The sequence below is a fragment of the Aotus nancymaae genome, unplaced genomic scaffold, assembly GCF_030222135.1.
Source record: "Aotus nancymaae isolate 86718 unplaced genomic scaffold, 86718_ANA_hifiasm-v0.15.2.pri h1tg000019l, whole genome shotgun sequence".
In the NCBI taxonomy this organism is placed as follows: domain Eukaryota; kingdom Metazoa; phylum Chordata; class Mammalia; order Primates; family Aotidae; genus Aotus; species Aotus nancymaae.
This window is the reverse complement of record NW_026988431.1, coordinates 32,729,145-32,743,683: the sequence shown is the minus strand read 5'-3', so window position 1 is coordinate 32,743,683 and position 14,539 is coordinate 32,729,145. Positions and strand designations below refer to the sequence as shown.

The window sequence follows — 14,539 nt, the reverse complement described above, 5'->3', positions numbered from 1 at the left end:
TGCACACACTTTGAGAAGACAGCTCTTTGTGATGTCTGGATTCCCAAGTCAGCCCACCAAGGTCTCGGCAGTTCCTATAGCTTAGACAAGATAAGGGCTGAGGTTCTTTCCAACACTCATATCTGTGCATGAAGAGAAAAAGAGTAACAATCTGATCAGCCAACAGCTTATGCTGCCTGACCATCCTTCATAACAAGGTCTGTAAGGACAAGTGTGGCTGACCATGTGGGGTGCCAGAAGCTCATCTTCTTCTGACTTTGTGTATCCTCCCTGTTTCCAAGCTACTGGTGATAGTTCCAAGAGCATAAAGGGGAAGAATTGGAGGGCTGGGAACAAATGGAGTCAAAGCAGGGACAAATCTCTTAAGAGACTGGGTGACAGCGGGGGCAGGTTGTAAAGGCAAGATCTGGGGTGAGGAGTCCAAGTGGGCAGGTTGGGAAATGGGGTCACCTGTGGTGGTGAGTGAGGAGGAGGAGAGGTGGGGCAGGGCAGTCTTCTCAGACCTGGATGACCCCAGCTGAAGTGGCTAGTGGAAGTGACAGGAAGGACACCGGCTCTTGGAGTCTGAGACCTAGATTTAAATCCCTGCTCTGCCAAGGATTAGCCTTCTAACTGTGCTCAAAGTTATTAACTCTTATTTCTTCATATGAGCAATGAGGAAGTTACAGCCTCCTCAATAGGATGGCTGGCTGCGAGGAAGAGCAGAGGCAATACATGCAGGTAAAATGTCTGATCCTGTGAGAAGGCACTCAGTAAATGGTAGCCATTGCTATTATGGTTGCAAGAGGGTTTAACGCTACATTAGAGTAACATTCCATCTTAGAGAATTTATTTATCTGTATTTCATTTCATGAGATAATAGGTTTAGGGGAAATGTCATCCATACTCTGGGATGATAGTGAGGCCTCTTAAAAAAAGAAAAAACCAACATTGTTAGTAAGATGTACATTTCCACCCGAAGGTGATCCCTTCCTTCCCTTGTCCATCCCTACTCCCATTCCTCCTGGCTCAGATGTAGTGAATAAAGGGGCCCACAGAAAAGCTGGAACCTAGAATTATAAGGGACAAGCCTCTAGCCCTCATGTGGTATCCCGGGAAGGTCAGTTGTTAGCTGGACATCAGGCGAGAGGCACCAGGTGACACACTGAAGAGGGGCTGATTTAATGAGATACTTCCCCATCACTGTAAATACAACCCAAGTGTTCTTCAATATATTTCTGTGCCTTGTTTTGTAATTTTGTTTTCTTTAAAAAATGTATATATACTTCAGAACATCAAGTTGTAGATGATAAATACATATAATTTTATATGTCAATTTCTTTCTTTTTTTTTAAAAGAATTTTTATTTTTTATTTTTTTCATTTTGAGATAGTCTTGCTCTGTCACCAGGCGCCGGACTGGAGTGCAGTGGCGTGATCTCGGCTTACTGCAACCTCCGCCTCCTGGATTCAAGCAATTCTCCTGCCTCAGCCTTCCTAGTAGCTAGGACTATAGGCACATGCCACCATGCCCAACTAATTTTTGTATTTTAGTAGAGATGGGGTTTCATCATTTTGGCCAGGATGATCTCGATCTCTTGACCTTGTGATCCACCCGCCTTGGCCTCCCAAAGCGCTGGGATTACAGGCGTGAGCCACCACGCCCTGCCTATATGTCAATTTAAAATAAATAAGTTTGAAAAAGTTAAGATACAGTACAATTGACAGTCCTACAAATTTTAATATGTGGGTAAATTCATGCAACCATTATTACAATCAGGATGCAGAACAGTTCTAAAGCCTCAAAAGTTTCCTGGTGCAACCCATTTGTTGGCCACACCTTCCCCTAGTTCTCAGCCCCCAGCAACCAGTGATCTGTTCCTTATCACTATACTGTTATCTTTTCAAGAATGTCACAAAAATGAAGGAAATTCTGCTGAGTGAAAAAGCCAGTCTTGCCTTGTCTTATATTTTTAAATAAAGACAGCGAGCCTTTTTAAACATTTGATACAAAAACTGAATATGAGGCAATGAAAAAACTCATTTGTAAACTAGACTTGTTTTCCCATGCCCCCATACGAACTTACCGTCAAGTCTTTACAAACCTACCTCTCTCAGGAAGTCTTCTCAAATTGATTCTTCTAAACGTCTCTACCCTCTCTTCTGGGCCTTGTCCTCTCACACTCTGCTTCTCTCCTTGTCACTTTCTTAAGAAGTCGGTTCTGAGCATGAATTAAGCAGCAAGACAGGAAAAAGCACATGTTCTTTGCAGACACACAGATCTCAATATGCATGTGGATCTGTAAGGACAGTGGGCCAGGTACTTAGTCTCTTGGATCCTCAAGGTAGAATCACATTACCCTGAAGAGTTGCAGCAAAGATGGAATGAGAAGATGAACACAAAGCCCCCGCATAGCGTAGGCAGTCAACACACAGGCAGTCATTATTCTGAGCCACCCGCATTAAGAGTGCTGCTTATCCATCACAGCGCCCACAGACCATTCCACCAGAGGCTTCGCATGTGTACAGGCACAAAAACAAGCATTCAGTATAAAATAAGGCCCAGAACAATGGACTAAATGTTTCCTTTTCTCATTCATTATTTTGGCAGCATAGGGAAGTGTAGCCCATGTAAAGGTAGTCCCCAAATGATTTTTCTCTGCCAACATCCCCTGTGTGACCTTAACCATGGCACTTCGCTGTTCCTGGCCCTTGATTTTTTTTTTTTAATCTGGAAATGTGAGGGTGACCTCAAAGCTCTCAAGTGTCTCTCTAAGCTCTAAACTTCTAAAACCCCAGGTAGGCCAGATATGGTGGCATATGCCTGTAATCCCAGAATATTGGGAGGCTGAGACATGAGGATTGCTTGAGCCTAGGAGTTCAAGACCAGCCTGGGCAACATAGTGTGACCCCCCCATCTCTACAAAAATACAAAAAATATTAGCTGGATATGGTGGCATATGCCTGTAATCCCAGCTACTGGAGAGGTTGAGGTGGGAGGATCGTTTTAGTCCAGGAGGTCGAGGTTGCAGTAAGCTATGATTGCATCACTGTACTCTAGCCTGGGTAACAGAGCAAGGCCTTGTCTCAAAAAAATATATAAAATAAGACTCTGGGAGGCCGGGTGCAGTGGCTTATGCCTGTAATTCCAGCACTTTGGGAGGCTGAGGCAGGAGAATTGATTGAACCCAGGAGGCAGAGGTTGTAGTGAGCCAAGATCATGCCGCTGCACTCCAGCCTGGGCAACAAGAGCGAAACTGTCTCAAAAAAAAAAAAAAAAAAGACTCTGGGTACTCATAGACCACAGCTTTAAAGTTTAGTAATTTCTTATAAGCTTTTTCCCCATTCCATCTGGGTTAAAATTCTGTTGCTGACCCTGAAGGTGTGGACCAAACCCCCTCCCTTAGTTTATTATCTGCATGTCATTAGGTGTGTATAAAAACTGGAGAGATTATCAAGTCAATCTGGATTGTATAAACAATGACTAGACAGCTGATTTTTAAAACTATACAGGGTTTTCCTGCTTAAATATCATAGGAAAGGAAAAAGAGAGCAGTCTGAATTAATAAAGTAGTCCAGTCCATTAGTTTCTACCATGTAGATACAACTTAATAATAATAAGTACTTGACACTTGTTACATTTTATGGGCATTTACTATATGCCAGGAAGGCTGGGCACCCTGCATGTTATCTCATTTAATCTAAAGTCTGTGGCAAGGTGTTGCAATTGCCATTTTAATCCTCCTTTTAACTGAGGAGATAACAAACCCCGAGAGAGGTATGGTACACAGCCTATGGTTATACAGGCAGTAAGTGGCAGAAAACTGGATGGAGCCAAATAAAGTGCAGGTAATTTCAGATCAGGAATTACATTCATTAGCATCACTGAAGGGACGACACGAGTCTCTGGGGATTGGCTTTGTCCCCTTGAATTCTTAGTGCTAAAAAGGGCCTGAATGCAACTAGCACATCCTGACTATGAACCCAAGGAAAAAGGTGTAGAGGGAAAGGAAGGGTAAGAAGCTGAGGAAAGGTGAGAGAGCAGGGACATTACAGCAGGCAAAGGGGAAGAAGAAAGAGCTGACGGATGGGAGGAGTTAGGCTCCCAGAGCGGGCAACTTACAGAGGCTGAGAATTTCCAACTGGTCCTGACTCTGGGAAAGAAGGTGCAGGGAGCACAGAAGAAGGAATAGGAGGCCTTCAGGGCTGTAATTATCTAACAGGACTGTGATGAAAACAGGAGTCAGGGAGCTGCTGAATTCGGGAACAGAGGGGAGGTGGATAACGTTTTCTCTGGCCTCACTGCTGAGAAACTCATTAAAATCCTCTTTCCATTTCCAACCCCTGACTATCCAAAAGGCCAGTGTTTCTGAAACTGGAGAGATTGTCTTCTTTTCAGTGTAACTGGGGGAAACAAATAAGATATGCCAATTTAAAATTTTCTAAACCACGTCCCCTTCATCCCACCACATTGTGCTATGAAGAAAAGAAATAACCTTTTAAAATGATGGGAAAATTGTAGCCACAGGGAGGGCGGGGAAAGACTGGGGATTCTCTTTGTATCATTTTTTAAAATAAAAAGTATAATGTCATTTTCAAGAAATGGACAGAGTAGACGCTAAGCTGGTATTCTCATTCACCATACAAATATATGGGGAAAGGAATCCTGAATTCAAAAGATTTTTTAAAGGTGTGAAAAAATAAAGAAAACACTCAAAATTATATCTAACATTAATTGTGTGGCATGGTACTAAGTACTTTATAATCATTATGTCCTTTAATCCTTAAAATAATCCTGTGAGGCCTTCAGGGCTGTAACTACCTAAGAAGACTATTTCAATTTCCATTTTGCAGATGAGGTAAGTGAGACACAGAGAGGTTAAGCAACTTGCTAATGTTGGCATAGCTAGCAAGGAGTAAATCTAAGATTTAGGCCCAGAGGGTCGGACTTTTAATACCCAAGCGATTAGCCAAAATGCTCATCTGCAGCCTCAAAAGAATGAGAAAGACAAAACAAATCCAACCCAGAAGAGTCCTAATCAATTACTTACTGTGCCAAGGTAAGACTGATGAAGGACATCAGGACTCTGGAGAAATGTATGTTGACTTGAGGAAAGAATGATAGAGAGGCAAGAGATACAGGTCTAGAGGTGTGATGGGGTGATAGCAAGAAACCCAGACTGGGAGGGGAAAAGATCTGGGTTTCAGGTCCTTTTCATACTGGCTTTGTGACTGTAGGCAAGCCACTTAACTTCCCAAAGCTCCAGCATCCTCTGTAAAATAATAACTGCGACCAGGCAGTTGTGAGGAGCTGTGAGACTGAGTTGAACAAAAAAGCAGTGTTAGCTGGGGGTGTTACACATAGTCATTAAAGCTGTGGAATACCCCAGGAGGTTGAGAGTACCTTGTAATAAACAAATAAACAAAATTAGCACCAGTCTGCAACAGAATACTTGATTTCTTGGGTGCTTTTTGCTTTTGTGGGGCTAAACTCTTCCGTTGGCCCCTCCCTCCCTCCCTCCCTCCCTTCCTCTTTCCTTCTTTTTCACTGAAGGCTCCTTTGGAATCTGTGCTGTGAGTGACAAATCCGAGACAATATGATGTTGGACTGCTTATGGTTAGTGGCTTTTCCCTTCCCTTCCTGCACTCTCTTGTCCAGGTGACCTTCTTAAAGGACAGACAGCCCCTGGCTCTCAAAACCTATTCAGGTCCTTCTTCCCTTAGAGCTCCTCCCATGGAAATGTTTTAGGTTTTACGAAATATAATTAAACTGAAGACAGTCTGAGTAGCCAAGATAAGGTTTAGCACCACCAAGAAAGTGTTTAAACTTTATGAGAGAACCTGGGAATCTTCATGCCCTCTTCCCCCAAGAGATAGTGCTAATTGCCTGATAGTTTTTTTTTTTTTTAAAGCTTCTAAGAAAGATGATGGAAAGAGTAGTGGGCCAATACCTAAAAGACTTAGGTGCTAGACCAGGCTTTCCGGTTGTCAGTCAGGCTGTGTAACCTTGGAAAAATGGCTTTATTCCTCTGATCTCTCGTTTTTCTCAAGTGGTAAACTGAGCACTTTAAAATGATGTTTTCCAAAGTAACCTGAGAAATTATCTCTGTTACAGCAGAATAAATTTAATTTTGATTAGTATTATAACAAATCTATTGCAACAAACTTATGACTTATATACATTATTGCTTAGGATAAGGCTAAAGTGAAAAAGTGAGTCAACTTAAAGTCTAAAAGTAAATATTATAGATGAATGTGACTAAAATTGTGAAGGTGAAATTTAAAAGAAGAAGATCATAAGGAACCTTCAGTCCCTTATCAAAGGACAGAGTCCAGGACCAGCACTCAGCCATCTCTTCGATTTCTCTACTTGGTACCCCCTTTACTTTGTCTTCTCATCCTTCATCGGGGCTTTCTGTCAGCATTTGTGAGAAACCTGCCCAACACACCCATCCAATGCTCTGTAGTCCTTTGGTATAAAATTATAATTGGCACAAGTGATCATATCATCAATTGCAGTTCACAAGTAAAAGTTTTAGTAAGATCAATCACATTTCAGATTGTCTTTTAATTTTTATCAAATTATCAAATCTTGCTCACAGGTCTCTGGCCCTTAATTCTCCAAGGACTCACTCTTCTGGCTCCACAGTTCATTTTTTCAGCTCCGCAATTCATTTTTTCACGTGACTTGTTAGGGATCATCTGTATTCCAACTGATGGTGGAATTCTAAATCTAGAAGAAGGAGTAAATGAGTATGTTTCAGAGCAGCTCTATGAAAGTTAAGCCCAAAACAACTGAGAGCCTTTGCAATGTCCAAATATTGCCTTAAACATAAATAGTGTGATCAGTAACTTTTTATTTATGGCAAGCTTTGATCTTCCAGAAAGATGCATCAAATACAAACTATCATTAGCAGGGAAATGCAAAAGCCACTTGGTATTCCATGGTTGATACCCAAGAGCTCAATGCAGGCTGAGCAAGTCAGAAACGTTGTTCCTATCTCAAGGCAAAGACATAGAGGTTGGGCAGATTTGAAGAATCTAGTTTAGAAATTCAAGGGGATGATCAGGGTAACAGCTTTACTAAACCCGATTAAAGGCAGGAGAATGAGACATAGGACTTTTGGGAATATTTTTTCTTTCTCCCCCCAACATATTTACCTTCAATTGCTAAGCTGTGTGGTAAAGAAGGCTGCTGTGGAATGAGCATCATGAAATGAGTCTGGAAGGGCTGGGGGCTGATCTGGTAGGCTTTGCAGGAAATCCGTGTCTGTAAATGTGCCTCTCATCTGTGATGATTTGGGATCATCCTGGTGGTGTCCTGGTCCCTGGCTGTGTCTGCGAGACTTAGAAGCAGCCAGTGAGACTTGGGATGATAAAGCGGAATCGTGTGGGCCCAACTAGTAGAGGGCTCAGTGACAGGAGATGTTGATTCTTTCTGATTCTGAATATTCTGCATTAAACTGAGACAGAGCAGGTGTTTCAGCTCCGCCTCCTTACCCCCCTTCCTTGGACTCTTCCTCAGCTGTGAATGCCATGGGTTCTTTGTTCCCTCCTTTACCTACCTCCAGTAAGCCTTCGATTTTATACACAGTAGTGGGAAGACAGAGAGCTTGGGTATAGCAGCTTCATGTGAGGTCCGTGAGCTGGTGAGTCACTTAATGTCTCTGAGCCTCACTTCCCTCATATCTGAAATTGGCATAATAGCAGTATCTACCTAATAATGCTTTAGGGAGAATTTAACAAGATAAAATACCTAAGGCACAAGTTTCTTTACACAGAATGCTCACTTAACAACCATCTAATAAACCATGTGGATCACTCTTACTGCAGAGTACATCTTTCCAGAGAACATGGAGAGAAATCATCAGAGTCCTGGAAAGAGATACAATAAATTAAAACATATTCCTAAAACACATTTTAGTGAAAGAAAAAGCAATCTCATTTAATTCATTAGCTGAGATGATACCTAAACACTGTTAACTATGTTGGATTTTCTTTTAGTCACTGATTGCAGAGAAATCAAAATCTTACTCATTTGTATTCAATGGACTATTTTACACCAATCCAGCCATAGTCGATGCCGCTGGAAGTAAAATACAAGTTTCCTGACTTCTTTTTTGCATCTAAGCCAGGACTTCATTAAACGAATGGTCTAAGTCTTGGTGCTCAGCCTTTGGCTTTTGTGCCAGGCAATATGTCTATCAGGTTCCAGCAGAGTTCCAGGCTGGCCCGATGGCACTCCAGGTTTTTTGTCTTTAAGTAACACAGACTTCTCCTAGTAAGAGAAGTCAGAGCTTTTGATGCTGCCCTTTCTTATCAAGGGAAAGAATATATTAATGAACTTGACACAATTGGTAGGGGACTAAAGGCCAATTATTAAAATTTTCATGATTAATTGGCAGTGGCATGCTGATACCTTCATCATCCTTTTCCTACCCTGCTTTATTGACAAAGATGTGGAATCTTAGCACAGAGGGTCTGAATTCTTCTGGGTAGTAGGAAATTATTTGTCGTTCAGGAAACTAAGGAATTTCCACCATAATGGGTTGGCAAGTATATTCGCTAATAAAGGCCTTTTCAACTGGTTTCCCCCTTACTAACTAAAGGAATACATTTGACTTCTAGTTGAAACTCATGGGATGACCAAAATACAGTGAATATCCTTTTTGGCCTCAGTCCAAAGAACTTTTTTTTCTTTCTGAATTTATTCCACTCTTGACCCCTCCCCAATGAAGAAGAATGAAATTATAATGGCAATTTTCTTTCTCGAAATAGTTCATCACAAATGAAATTTACCTGTTTTCTTCCAGATTGTCTCATAAAAGGATGAGGGCTCTTTCTCTCAAGAGTTTGATGATTTCAGATGTTCATCTAGAGCATAGGGAAGATAACCTAATTTCTGTTTTCATAAAAAATATGGAAGACAAGACAATGTCCCTGTGGAATGTTCTCTAAGAGCTGACATGGGTGGGAGGCCAAGAGGATGTCCCTCCAAAGGCAGAAGCTCTTGATCTGCCAAGAAAGCTCTTCTGGAGGCCACCTGCAGAAGGATGGGGCTGTTGCAGAGACATACTAGTCATGAGACTTGGATTCATATTTTCTATGAAATTTGTCCTTCTAATATAAGAAATCCAAACCCATCTTCATTATCAGTCATTTCACCTGTTTATTATCAAACGTTTTCAGGCAATGTTGCAGCATCTTCAATTATCTGCAAAGAAGCTAAGTTTGTTTGATTTAGACAGCAAATTGACCTCCCATCTGATTTCAATCCTTCCTACCAAATAGGTGGGCCATGGATGCTGCTGTAGTTGTGTGATACACTTTGAATGTCACCAAGCATGTGGTAACAAGACTGGTCTGAGCCAGTCTTGTTACCACCAAGAGAGGTAGTCTTGTTACCACCAAGGAGAAGGTGTCATCTGTATTTATACCAAGTTTGTGTTCACATTAGCTCTGAGTATAACCGATTTATACAAATACGTAAATGTCTCATTTTAAGCCAAAAGTATATTCAGACAGAGAAAAGTTCAGCTCACCTTTTCTATAGATGACATATCTTCAGGCCTTCAGTTCTTTTCTTCTCAGTTTAGTTCTCAATGATAACTCAGAGCAAATGAAGCCTTCTGACTAGGTATAATGATCGTAAACATTGAAGAGCCCAGAAAGTAAAAGACAATGGTAACAAACAATTCCAAAATGTCTTAAAGCTGTTCTCTCATCCAGCTGATTTATATCATAAGCACTTGCTACAATAAGTCTATAGAGTTTGAGGCAAAATATACATGAGACATTTTAGTTTCTGCCTAAACTGTTAATCTTTGTGCCTCATACTTAGTTTGGTTGATTAAAAATTAGGTGGGTAAGAAAATGCATTACCACAGTGAGAGAAAGTGAGACCAGTAAGAAACAGGAGAGACAAAAAATTAGGCTGATAATTTACAAAGACCTAGAAAGAAAATTTCTGATTCATCAATAATATTTACAGGTTAAAAAAAAAAAAAGGAAAACTCACAAGAGGAAGAGAATAAGACAGAAAGAAAAAGGATGGAGGAAATGGTCTTCAGTCTGTAGAAGTTTCATCCTGTGGGAATGCATTGCTGTCTTAAATAAGGTATTGTTTTTCTTACTTATGATAACCAGCATCAGATGCTGGTTATTGGTCTTGTCCTTGCTTATGTCTATAGGTCTCCAATCACTCATTTGAGTGTCACTGAGGCAGGGGGTGACCTTATATTACCCCTTTATTTGGGAGAATATGGAGGAAGTATCTGTCAGACTGGTCATCAATTTTTATTTCAGGAAAAGTAAAACCTATTCTTATGTAATCTTCTCCAGCACTTGGTAGCTCCTCAAATGACTGAACCCCTCATTTCTTTCTCAATGTATGCAAATTTTACTATACATTTATTTGGATCTGGACACTTTAAACGAAAAAGATTCGATGTTGCTCATACCTTGAGCAAGCAGGAAATCCTAGTTCATACTTATGATAACAGGTATTTTAATAAAACAATAAATTATTGACCCAACATCTGACTCATCTTCTGCTACATTTTTTTATGTTACAGGAAGGTTTCTAACTAATAAATTTCTTTGCATTGCATACATATCTTATGAAAAAATAATTGCATATCCTCTGCATATAATCTTAACCACTGGCATGTTGTATGTACTCAAACTGCAGCAGTAATGAGATGTGAATGTGTGTAAAATTTTAAATTTTAAAATCGTAAAATCATAAAATTCTAAAATCATAAACATTTTATGACGCTGAATTATCAGGGAGTAATTATTTAACAACAACAACAACAAAATCTCTCTTTACCTGCTTCATCTCAATCTCATATTATTTTTTAAAAGAAAACTTCATTGCATATTCTAGCAAAGTGAATTGGTAGGGGAAGCTTTAACAGAGTCAGAGAGAATGTGCAAGGAGTGAGAAAGTGAATTGATGGATGGATGGTTAAATGAATATAAATGAACTGACACCTTTACAGGAAAATAACATTTCTTTTCTTTTTTTATTCTATAGATCAGTGGGTTTTGTATCTGTAATTCTTTCATATCAGCAAAGAGGAAATAAACTCTCATGTAAATCATTTTTCCCCCATCTGTAGCATATTAAAACCATGCCTTTTTTTTCTTTTAAGCAGACTCTTTTTTTCCTATTTGCTTATCAGTTCATCCACCATTACATTTTAAATGAAATTGCAAGACCCTTGTCCCTCCCCCAAATTTCAGCCTGATGTAGGAAAGTGGGAAGCAGACTTTTCTTGCTTTAGAATAGTGACCTAGATTCAATTACAGATAGACGCAGAAGAGAGAAATGACACCTCACAATTTTCTTAGTGGCCTTGAAAAAATTAGAAATCTAAAAACAATACTTAATGGAAAAGAATCTGTTTATTTCCCCCAATTTTCCATCTTATTTTTTCTCGTCCTTAATTGCATTGATTTGGTCCACTTAATTGTTCCTGGTATAATATCACAATAGGTTTCCCACGGGGTATTTCTGAATCATAAAAACGGGTATTTCAAGGAAATTTCTGAGTTTGGCTTTGAGGGTGGATATCTACACACAGAGTGTGTGTAATTCTGCAAACTGAACCCAGACAAGATGAAAAAAAAATCTCTTAAAAGGTATATTTTCCCTTGCATCCTTTAAAAAAGCAAACAAATTACATAAAGTACACTTATTATAATTGCATTGCAGACAAAGCATTGAACGGGGAAAGGGGATGTATATATTTTACTGTTCTCCCAATTACTGTAGAAAAATGTGGCCAAAAGAAATAGAGGGAAGAACCCTGTGATTCTGCTTATTTGACTTTTATCACTAAATTAAGCATATAAATGACCTGAGTGGGTGGCTTGGTATATTAAATTAAAAGGAAAGAAGAACAATGACTCTGTCTTCTTTTTTCCCTCCCTCTCTGATCTCAGCCTGAAAGGAGTCTCCGAGAGATAAGAAAGATGGGATTCGGTCCGCGCTACTCGGGTGGGTCCTGCTTACCGCTAGTGGGGAGGCGGTTGCCTTCCGTGCAGGATTTCCGTTCAGGGCTCACATTAAGCGATCTCAAGCGGGGGCACATTCCCCGCCACTTCCATGGTCCCTCAAACAAACAAAGAAGCTAAAATTGGCTGTCCCAAGACCAATGTGCTTAGGAAGCTTTGAGGCGCTCGAAGGCGAGGCGGGCTGCTGTGGGCAGGTGTGAACACCTCAGCCCTCGCGTCAGGTTTAGAGCCGCCCAGCGTAGGAAGCGGGCAGAAGTGGGCTCGCGTCTATGCGAGTATTCGAAATGAAAAAGAGCTGCAAACGGCGCAAAAGTCCAAGGGTGAGGCGCAGGAAAACAGAGCAAGGGAGCTGCCTTAGTTCTTAAACACTGCCTACGGATGGGCATTCCCCGGAAGAGTATTCTAGACCCTATGAAAGAGGTCTCCACTGGGCACTAGCCGCGGCATTGGGGAAGTGGGTGCGCGCCTGCTCTGCGAGAAGGGTCCCCCAGGCTGCGCGGGGGAACGCAGGAGACGCCTGTCCCGCGGGACCCAGTGGAGGATTGTTTCATTTCAAAGTGAAAATCTGCAGGCTTTGGGAAGCGATATTCAAAAAAGTATATAATCTCCATATGCCGCTCAATGGAGGATCCTCATAATTTACAGCGGCAGATAAGGCTAGAGGGTGTAATAAAAATCTGAAGCTCTCCCCTCCCCCCTCGCCGCCTCCCCGGAATTGCACCTTGGGCAGCGGAGCAGAATCCGGAATGTGAACTTCTCCCGACATATGTTTCCCGCAGATAAGTAAACAATCTGGACGTGAAATGGAAATGGTAATTAATGCAGTAATGCTGTTACACCTCGAGTGTGCAAATCCCATTGACTCGCTGCGCCACGGGGGGTGCCGGGCGTACGGGGACCGGTGGCGTGCGCCCAGGCTGCCCACTCCCTCCCTCCTCTCTCCCTCCTCCCTAGGTCCCCGGGCGGGGCGTCCAGAAGCCCTGCAGGGACGTAGCAGGGCTACTGGAAGCTGGGAGCTGCTTAAGCGGCGCTCGGGACTCCGGGCTCTCGGCCCTTCGAGGGCAGGTGCTCCGCGTTTGCCTCGACAGCCGCACCTCTCACCCACCTCCCTCAATTACCACCGCCACGCTAGCGCCTCCAGAGTCTCCTCGGGTCCCAGAGGTGCAGCCCGGCCCTGAAGCACCCAGGAGAGCCTGAGCTCTCTACTGGGAGCAGCCGGCGACATAGGCCGGGAGGCAGAGGGAACCCCGAACTTAGTCCGGGGGGTCGTCCTGAGGGCGGCGGTCGGGTCTTTTGTCTCTTCTCTTTTTGGGCGCCAAGTGCGGCCTGGGCATCTGGCAGAGGTTTTCTGAAGTTTCTTTCCATCTTTGCCCCGAAAGCACAGATTCTGTATGAATTGCTTCTCTTACGGACCTGAGTGGAAAAGTTTGGAAATGGCCACTGCCCGCCAGAGTAGAGTAACTTCTCTACTTTGCAGCAAAGAGGAAACTTTAGGCCTCCTTTCAGCCTCGTCCGGTCTGGGCACTCGCTCTCTTCCGCAACCCAGACCCAGTGCTTGGGCTTTTAGGGGGTTCTGGGAGGATGCCCAGTGCAGGGATTCGAGCGAAAAGGATGCAGAATCATGGGAGACAGCCAAGGGACGTCCCGACCCGCTGCTCTTCCCGCTTCCGAAGAGAACACCTTCCCCACCCAGACCCCAGAGGCTGGGCAGGAGCTCGTGGATGACGACTCTGCTAAACCGAGGGCCAGGGTCTGGGCTAGGAAGGTAGTAGTGAGGCCACTGCTTTCCAGACTTCAGGCTCCTTTCTAGTGCGGGAGCCGGCAACGCCCAAGCCCCGGGACCTGGGCACGCACAGAGCCGGGGTTCCGCAGGGCCTACTCCGAGTCTCTGGTTTTAAGCAGACGCCCCAGGATTTCTAGCGCCCCCATCCGCCTTCAACTTCATTATTTTCTTAATTACTCTGCTGCGGCCCAGCGCCTGCACTTCTGGTTCCAGGCCAGTGCCTATTCCTGCAGAGCCAGGAAAGAAACCAGCCCAAGTAGCTCTCCCACTGCTGGGTCCTCTAGAGCCTTGGAGGCAGGGAAGGGCCAGAGGCCAGGACAGCACGCCCCACGGTGGAGGCGGGAAGCACGGGTCTGAGCTCTCCTGCACCCAAATCTAACGGGCCCCTTCTGTCTCTGTGTCTCTTCCTCTCACACTCACACACAATCCACTCAGCAAATAAAGAGATGAGAGTTCTTTACATAAAGCTTGTGAATTAGGTGATACTCAAATTCAAATAGTTTGAAATTCATTGTCCACTTGAACAATGGTAACAAGGCCTGAGCTGGGGAGGAGATGAAGGAAATAAGAGTGCTGGCACCACAGCTCGCCAAGTTTTCCTGGCCCTGGCAGTCTCGGATCTCTCCAGAGAAGCTGACCCGGCGGGACACACTTCCATAAATGGTACGCTGCATCCCGCTTTGGCTCACCGGAGATTCCTACAAGTTAGCTCGCTCCAGTTCCAAAATGCAAGCGTTAAGGGGGTCTCAGTGTGATT

At 43.0% G+C, this 14,539-nt stretch overlaps 2 long non-coding RNA genes across 2 annotated transcripts in view; one reads left to right on the top strand and one right to left on the bottom strand.

Moving 5' to 3' along the window:
* Positions 1-14,539, top strand: part of LOC135275882 (uncharacterized) — a 51,558-nt gene that overhangs the window by 27,363 nt on the left and 9,656 nt on the right. Inside the window, exon 2 of the long non-coding RNA XR_010343458.1 lies at positions 9,970-10,095. This is a non-coding gene — a long non-coding RNA (uncharacterized LOC135275882). The remainder of the gene's footprint in view (positions 1-9,969; positions 10,096-14,539) is intronic.
* LOC105716551 (uncharacterized) lies at positions 3,566-12,213 on the bottom strand. Its single transcript, XR_001107303.3, has 5 exons — positions 11,998-12,213; positions 9,521-9,607; positions 8,778-8,852; positions 7,735-7,853; positions 3,566-4,382 (listed from the first exon to the last, which is right to left on the bottom strand). It is a non-coding gene; the product is annotated as an uncharacterized LOC105716551 (long non-coding RNA).